The 9534-nt window shown below is 38.1% G+C and overlaps 1 pseudogene; it reads right to left on the bottom strand.

Moving 5' to 3' along the window:
- Positions 1-3353: 3353 nt before the first annotated feature.
- Positions 3354-6678, bottom strand: LOC117033697 (meiotic nuclear division protein 1 homolog; annotated as a pseudogene).
- Between the last annotated feature and the right edge of the window lie 2856 nt (positions 6679-9534).

Below are 9534 nucleotides of genomic sequence, written 5' to 3'. Positions count from 1 at the left end.
AAATGTGCCTTGGAGAAGGCCTGTTGGGGTTGAGGTAATTAGGTGTTCTATTTGCTTCTTGGATTCGAGGATCCAGTTCTTTCCACAAGTTTGTGAAGTTCTCATCGACTATTTGTTTGAATATACTCTCTGTTCCCTTCTCTCTTTCTTCTCCTTCTGGCATGCCCATTATTCTTATATTGGTCTTTCTGATGGAGTCAGAAAGTTCCTGTAGATTTCTTTAATTTCTTTTAAGTCTCCAGTCTCTTCCTTCTTCCATCCGTGTCATTTCCAGGTTTCTATCTTCGATGTCACTGATTTTTTTCTCTACCTGGTCAACTCTACTACCTAAGCTGGCTATTTCATTCTTAAGTTTTTCTTTTGAGTTTTTGATATCCAGAAATTCTATTTGGTTCATTTTTAAAATTTCAATCTCTTTTGTAAATGTTCATGTTGTTCTTTGATTGTGTTTCTGAGTTCGTTAAACTGCCTTTCTCTGTTTTCTTGCATCTCATTGAGTTTTTTCAGAACTGCAATCTTGAATTCTCTGTCATTTAAGTCACATATTTCCATATGTTTAAGTTCATTTTCTGGAGACTTTTCACTTTCTTTCTGAGCTGTCTTGTTGCCTTGGTTATTCATGGCAATTAATGATTTATTATTTCTTTTCCTAGACATCTACAGGAGTAGGTTCTGCAACAGGTTGATAGGAAGAGGTCTTTCTTTTGTTTTCCAGTACTTGTTGGTAGAATGTTTTATTTTCTCTCTGACTGCAGCCTTTTTTTCTCTCTCACACTGTAGTGTTATTTTTTCTCTGCACTATTCCAGCTTCTCACACAATTGGGGTATTCCCTGGGAGGCGGACTTCTCCTCTGTTAACAGTTCTCCTGGGTGATAGGGTGCCACATCCCTGTGGGGATGCATAGAGCTTTTGAAGTTCCAAGGCTCTTCCTGCACCAGATTTAGAGCCCATGTGTTTCAGCAGTTCTGTTTACTCCTGTAGGGATCTGCCCAGATAGGTGGGGACAGAGGCAGGGTGTGTTCTTAGAGGTGGCCCAGAGCAATGGCGGTGACCACCACCACAGCCAGTCCTGCTTCCACAGCTCCCTCCCCTTCCCTGGAACTAGTTGGGCTGTGAATCTGTGTTTATGGACCACAGTTCTCAGAACTGCAAATATTTTGTTCTTTTGATCTGACACTGCTACTGTTCTGCTTTTAGCACCGGCAGGTGTGGGCGGGGCAAGCTCTGGGAGGGTAGGGAGGGTGTGGCTAGTCTCAGTGCCTAAGGCTTCTGTTCTCTGCAGCAGTGAGGGCTGAAACCACCGTTTTCAGCCTCTTCCCTCAGTCTTTGCTCCGAGGTCTCTGCTGTGAGCATTGGGTTCAGCCGTGTTATATGCTGTCCCCTCAGCCCTGTGGGCCATAAAACGAGCCCTAACAGTCCAAGTTTTTCCAATCTTCCACAACTGCGGTAGTTCTGGGATGCAGGGAGCTCAGAGAACTGAGCTAGGTCTGCATCCTGCGCCCGTGTGGCCCGTCTCTGCACTTCTCCCTTCCCTCCTCCCCTGCCTGTGCAATTTTCCTACCTTTAGGTGAATTTAGTAGTGAGCCTCATCTTCTTGCCTGTCTTCTGTGCAGGGAATCCTTTGTGGAGTTATAGTTTTTCAATTTGTTGTAAATTCCAGGCAAGATTTCCAGAGTCTCACCTCACACCACCATTTTGATGACATCCACTGGTAATTATGATTGTAGTAGAAAATACCTTGAGTTATTTTTCCTAAAATTTTTATTAAAGAAAATTGCAATGCAATTATTTATGTTTTTTTTTTTTTTTTTTTTTTTTTTTTTTTTTTTTTTTTTTTTTTGTACTTCTAGAAAATGATAACACACATTTTGGTATCCTGTTCATGACTGAGAAGTACATAGTTGGGCTCTGGATATGCTGATATCTCAGCAATAGTTTCTTTGTGCTAAATGAAGCATTTCTCATTTCCTTTTATAAGCCATAAAAAAGGTAATTTTTAGAAAATTGGTTGTCTTTTGATGTTAAATATTAAATGGACAAAAGTATGCATCATTATTTCTAGGTATTTTTTCTCTTACTGTTGAAATTTGATGATAACTCTGGATTTAAAAAATAAATTACTAATAGAGGACAGCCATTTCGCTCAGTTGGTTAGAGCACATTGCTCTTAACAATAAGGTTGCTGGTTCGATCCCTGCATGGGCCACTGTGAGCTGTGCCCTCCACTACTAGATTGAAACTACTTTTTGACTTGGAACTGATGGGCCCTAGAAAAACACACTTAAAATAAAATAAGTTACTAACAATTTTTTAAATAGTACATATACCATTTAATATTTTAATCAGTAGTATTTTATTAACATTTAACATTATTATTCATTCCCATCTTACCTAAAATCTTAAAAACAAACTTTACTGTGAGTAATGCAGTTTTTAAAGGCATAGTTCTATAATAGTACATAACTGCCTAAAAAAATATTGTTTAATCTTAAATTTATTTGCCTCTTGTTTGTATTTTTGTAAAACTTTGACAAAATTCTACGGATACCTCAAATGTATCTAGTTTAAAACTAAGTGCATATTTCCTCTGAACTGCCCTTTTTCCTGTATTCCTTATCACAACTAAGGGCATTATCACAAAGTTAGTCGCTGGGGTGATCACCTGGGAGTGATCTTAAACTTCCTGTCTCCACTCTGACAACACCTGGTCAAGAAGAACAATTGATATTTACCATTCAAATATCAGATTAATTTGAGCTGGTGTGTCATATAAAAACTAGTTTGAAGATAAGCTTGCTGTTGAGCCTCTAGCTTTGGCCCCTTTTCATCTATTCTCTATCTAGTTCCTAGAGTGAGATGCCTCTTTCAGACTAGTTAGATTCTCAGTTTCCTGCATGCTCCAATTGAAACTCTTCCACACAGCACATACCATCTGATATCAAATTCACTTGGGGCTGGGGTCCTATTAGATATGGAGCCATGAGAAAAAGCCTTGGCCAGTGTGGAAAAATGTTTCTGGGCCACTCCAGAGTGTGCCATGTTGTCAGTACAAAAGTAGTCGTCCATAAAGGAGAAGCTGCCTGTGAAAGGGGTGAGTCAGTAGAAAGTGGGGCCACACACAGGTGAAGCGAGACACCAAAGCCAGGAAGAAATGGAAAATAAAAAAAGAAAAAAAAAGACAGTATTATGAAGCAGGAGGCAAAAAGAAGAGATTCTTTTTTTTAACACTTTATTTAAAATTAACAAAATGATAAACAGTTGTAGGTAAATGACAATTCAGTACATTTAGTTGGATAATACAAAAATTTTACATATTCACAAGCACATAGATCCTTCACTAACATTGAACGTTTTAGTCTACGTAGTTAAAGTCTTTTGGAATTCCAAAAATTTTTATCAATTTTACTTTCTTCAAATCCAAATTTTCTTTTGGCCTGAGATTTTATTGCAAGCATGTTATCTGTCCATCTTTATTTGCTTGACATGTTTCTTTAACAACTTGAGGGTCATATTTTTTGTATTTTTCTATTCTGCCATTAGCTGTTCCCTTCGAAGAAACCTTTGCTAACATGGTTCACTCTTCTGTCTCATGTCTTTCATCTCATGTTGGCCAATTTTAGCTTTCTTAATGCTTTTCTGTAGGTTTGTGTGCTTTTTGTTTCCCTCAGATAACAGATTCCAGATTCTCTGGTTAATGTTTCCTCACATGAAGAGCTTTACTTGGAAAAGCCCCAAAATAATTAGATGTTCCAATCCTCTCACAGTCAACCATACTATTATCTACTAGACTTTGAAAGACTTCTTTTACTGACACAGTCAAGAAGAAAGTAATGACTTTCTGTTTGGCAGCAATATTTTCCATGTCTTCTAACTGAAATATACCTTTCATCTAAAAAAATATTTTTATTATGCCGGCTTTCTTTTCTTCTGCACTCAGTCCTTTATTCTTTGACAGGACTTAACCCATCATGGCCATCAAGGAAGACTAACTCAGTGTGGTGCTTCCCTAATAAAGCACCTAATTCCTTATCAACCAGCAGTGCGAAGCACAAAAGGGCAGCTATTCCTGCCCTTTGATAAAAAACAATGGATTTTTACAGAAATCATCTAACTGGCACAAAGTGAAAATTTGTTAGATTACTTTTGAAATTGTGAAAAATTCCAAAATGTGCTGTACATAAAACCACTACTCAATGGTCATAACTAAAGAGAGTTACATCTGGGGTTTAGGGTGTCCAACCATACTGCCCCTCCCCATCCTGGTCTGGCTGGTACTTTCTTTCCTTGCTCATTTTCTAAAAATTGAGGTAACATTGGTTAATAACATTATATAAATTTCAATTGTACAACATTATAATTGGATATCTGTATACTCTATTGCATGTTCACCACCAAAAACATATGCAATGTGATTAAAAAAATGTATATGAATGCTTAAATTAAAAAAAAAATTGCAGTTAAAAGACACATTGCCATTAATCCCCCTCAAAATACTCCCCCTTACTTCGAACACACTTATCCCATCATTCTTGCCACTTTCTGAAGCAGTTCTGGAAGTCCTCTTTCCTCTGAGTGTCTTTAGTTGCACTGTTGTGGCTGCCTCCATGTCCTGAATCATTTGACTTTGGAGAAGAGCCAGAAGTCACACAGTGCCAGATCTGGTGAATAAAGTGAATGAGGACACACCACAATGTTTTTATTTGATGGAAATTGCCATATACCAGAAGCGATGTGTGACACGGAGCCTATATCCATTGTGGTCACAAAATACAGTGAATGCTGCTGCCGAGTGCCATCCGATGGAAAGTCAGGGATGTTCAATACGGGAAGTGACATGTCAAACCTTAGTAATATTGTGTGATAAGTTTCAACTTGTTTGGTGCAGTCAGTCAGGTGTGAACTATGGTTGAGAGAAGGTGTATTTTAAAGTGTGCCATAATACATGACGATGCACCATGTCACACATCGCTCCCAGTATATCGCAATCTGTGTAAAAAACAAACAAACAAAAACACACCAAAAAAACAAAAACCAAAACATTACAGTGTATCCTTATCTACTTTATTCACTGGATTTGGCACCGTGTGACTTCTGGCTCTTCCCCAAAGTCAAAGATTCAGTAGTGGGATGGGATGGGAGTGGAGGTGGCAGTGAATGTAAACTAGTGCTCATGTTAAAACATGGCCTTGAATTATTTTGAAAATTTGATGGGTAGAATTTATATGGTTCTACAATTTAAATTTTCCAGCTGTTGTAGAACTGGGAAAAGTGGCGACTTCCTCATCTCTGCTTCTTCTTTTTTTTTCAATTTGTCCTTTAGTCTGGTAAGCATAAAGCAAGTTCTTGAAGCCAACTCTCTAGTAAGATAACCTATCAGAGTCTGTATTCTGGCAGGTAATGTAAACAGCTGTGTATGATTGAGCCAGGAGAACTTTGTTGTAGGCTATGCTGCCCTTTGTGGGGTAGAAATGTTTCTGATTTTATATGTGTTGTGTTTATTTAATTCTGAATAACTAAGATTTTGCAAAATGTGGTGGTGTTGTCTTATTGTAGCAATAGAAATGGAGCCAAGGAATCTGAAACAACAGTCTTCTTTTGACAGACAATCCTAACAGAATGTATAAAAGTGTTGATTTCACCTCATTGCTCCCCACTAGTGGGAGCCGTCCTTCTAAACATCTTTGTTAATTTAAGAAGCAAAAATGTTTTACTTCTGTTGTAATTTTCTTCCTTTCATAGTAAGGTTGAACATTCAGATATGTTTTTGATTTGGGGGGTATACTCTCTCCTAAGAGCTATTTATATCTTTGCTTATTTTTCAGCTGCTATTTTTTAGTATTTTTTTTGTAATTGATTTATGTAAAATATGTATAGATTGAGGAATTAATGGTCTCATCATTGTGTTATATTGCCGAATTTCCCCCTTTTGATTTATTAAAGATCGTTTTTAGATATAAAGATGTTTAAAACTTTTTTAAGTTATTTAACTCAGTAATGGGGTTTTCATTATGACTTTTCTGAACACATGTAATTTTTTACTTCTTTCATTTTTTGGTGAATAATAACATATTTACTGAAGAGTACTTTATGTGTGTGTGTATGTGTGCACACGCGTATGAAGAAATGACACTGCCAACACGTACACACACACACACACACACACACACACACACACACACATTGGTGCTTGTGAGTGTGTATGAAGAAATATGACATTGTCAACACCCCAGAAGCCTTCCTTTATGTCATTTTCACTTTTGATCACAAGACCCTCTTCCCTCTAGTGGCAACTGCCAGTGGTAGGCATCATCTATGATGGCCCTCAGTGGTATTTATGCCCTTATGTAATGCCCTCCCCTTCAGTGAGGGCTGGACTTATTTACTAGGTTCAAACCAATAAAATCTATGAGAAGCAATGGGATGCACTTTTGAGAATCAGTTGTCTCTCCAAGAAGCTTTCCTTTTTTTTTTTTTTTTTTTTTTTTTTTTGGTAGAATGAATGTATTACAAACCAAGATCTGGGTGCTAGGTAGGTGTGCTCATAGCTACTGGAAGGTCAATACTTCTAGGCCCTCTTGGTGGATAAAGTAAACACACTCACATATGTACACACAGACACACACATGCACTTACACAGATATACACTCATACACTCACATAAATTCTTACATACCCATATACACGTCAACTACTATATTTAAATAGATATTAAAAAAACAGTCATACTGATATGATACCTCCATTTCTTTCTAATTATAACACCCTAGGGTTCATTCTGTTCTTTCTCCTTTCCATATTTGTAACTCTGTCCATGTAAGACAGAATGAAGTTAACATACAAAAAAAGCAAATCACAGCTGGACAAAGACCCATAGCGACAACATAATACGTGATTCCAGTTGTCCTAAGGCCTTTCCCAAGGTTTTTTAAAATTCCAGGAAACTCCTCTTTTGCTGGATTTTAGTATTTTGCAAGTATAAAGTATTGATTAATGCTGTGATGAAGGAAAATCCAGTGCACAGCTACTGTGTTTCCCCGAAAATAAGACTTTGCTGGACCATCAGCTTTAATGCGTCTTTTGGAGCAAAATTTAATATAAGACACAGTCTTATTTTACTATCATATCATATCATATCATATCATATCATATCATATCATATCGTATCATATCATATCATATCATATCTCATCATATCATACCGGGTCTTATGTTAATTTTTGCTCCAAAAGACGCATTAGAGCTGATAGTCCAGTGAGGTCTTATTTTATATGTCCCTACTCTATTCTCCTCAACTAATATTGGAATGGTAACTCACTAGATTTTACCCTGTCCTATTTTACTGTATAGTAGTACCCCCAATCCTCAGGGGATACGTTCCAAGGCCCCCAGTGGATACCTTAACCCATGGATGGTACTGAACTCTATACATACTATGCTTTTACCTATACATACATACCTATGACAAAGTTAATTTATAAATTAGGCAATTTCATAGATAGAAGTTTTGTTCTTACTATAGATCTTAGCAACCTCAGCATACGATTTTTTCCTCTTTTCCTAAGTTGAGAACTTTCACCTTTTCACTTAAAGGAACCACTTCATAGTTTCCAAGGCAGCTACTAAGTGATGAAGAGGAGGGTAGGGTTGTGTTAGAGTATGCAGAGTAGAGATGAGGGAGAAAGGGATGATTATGTCCTGAACAGGTTGGAGCTGGATGGCATGGGATTTCATAATGCAACTCAGAACAGCGCTCAGTTTAAAACATATGAATTGTTTATTTCTGGACTTTTCCATTTAACATTTCCTGACCCAAGCTGACTGTGTTTAACTGAAACTGTGGGTAACTGAAACTGTGGGTAACTGAAAAGTGAAACCATAGATAAGGAGAAACTACTGTATCTGTCTGCAGAAAACAGGAGACTGACATTTATTACATTGCTGTATTAAGTTATTTAGGCATATGATATAGTTTAATCCTTAGTAACAGATTTCCCATTTTACAGATAAGGGAGTTCTAATGTAGGGAAGTGAAGTGAGTTCCTTGGGTCATACAAAATGGAGTCAAACCACTGGTCTCCGCAAAGCCCTGATTCCCCACTCAATGTCGTCACTTACGTAAATCCTTACTATGTGAATTAATTAATTCAATAATTGTTTCTTGAGTACTGCATATGTTGACCTATGTCACAGTTGATTAAACAGATTTGTCAACTCTGTTGGTTGCTTTAGCACTTTAGAAAAAATTAAGGGCGGCCCAGTGGCTCAGGCAGTTGGAGTGCCATGCTCCTAATGCCGAAGACTGCATGTTCAATTCCCACATGGGCCAGTGAGCTGCGCCCTCCCCAGCTAAGACTGTGAACAATGGCTTTCCCTGGAGCTGGGCTGCTGTGAACAGCTGGAGCTCAGTGTGAGCTGCCCTTGGCTGACATGTGCTACCATGAGCAGCCCGTGGCCAGTGTGAGCAGCCGGCAGTCAACGACAGCTGCTGTGAGTTGCTGTTCGGGGCTGAACAATGACTGGCAACTGACTGCCTCAGCTGGGTGGAGCGCAAGGCTCATAACACCAGCATGGGTCAGGGAGCTGCGCCCTACAAAGCCAGGGGCTGGAGGAGTGGGAAAAAAATTTAATTACACTCAGTAGTAATGGGAAAGAGCTGAAAAAAATCTCAAGTCAAAGCTCTTGTACTCAAAGAACGATAAGTAAACTAGTTTACATTCAAACTGGCTTTTTTCTAGGAAAAAAATTACTTGGTAATGTTCACAAATACTTATTAGCAAATGCTTATTGTATTACTATATAAAAATGATTGTCATTATATCAGTCCAAATTTTTAACAAACATGACCTCTCAGAAAGCTTACTTGGAAAGGGTCTGACCCCACCTGCTTGATTCATATTTATTTGCATAATTCAATCAAATGAGTATGACATTCATTAAAATAATGATAATATGTAAATGGTATTAAGTAATGATCAAAGCACAAATAGAAAATATTAGGTGTGAGTGGCAGATTTTATGCCCCTGGAAATAGTGAGGCTATTGGAAGTCTATCGCTGTGTGTATGCCCATCTCTGCCAAACCTGCTGAAGATACTCAGTGTGGTTTTGTGCTTTAGTGGGGATAAGTCAGAGTAAAAGAGTCCGGTGCACGCTGGGTGATGATGCTGTGAGGTTTTTGAACGTGTGAGCGATCCTTTCCTCAGAAAACTTCATGAAATCAGACAGCTGCTGCCCTCAGCCTCATGACCAACTTGTCAGAAATACAGTGTTTCAAGGTTAGATATGCAGGGCAGGCATGTTTTAGCCCTTGTTCAATCCTCATCAGAAATGAGGGATACACTTTTCCGTACTACTCTCTTCCACCAGGAAAGGGCAAGGAAGGACATTTATGACAAGTGCCAGATCTTACACCAGTTTACTTACACAGTTTACTTACACACAGTGGCACTGTGCTCACATTTTATTTTATACCAATATTATAATAACCCAGGGAAATTATTTTAACTTTCCCCGTGTAGGAAATGGGCTCAGAGA

This window comes from Rhinolophus ferrumequinum, chromosome 14 (genome assembly GCF_004115265.2).
Source record: "Rhinolophus ferrumequinum isolate MPI-CBG mRhiFer1 chromosome 14, mRhiFer1_v1.p, whole genome shotgun sequence".
Taxonomy (NCBI): Eukaryota; Metazoa; Chordata; class Mammalia; order Chiroptera; family Rhinolophidae; genus Rhinolophus; species Rhinolophus ferrumequinum.
Note: the sequence above shows the minus strand (reverse complement) of the source record. Positions and strands in the feature narration are given on the sequence as shown.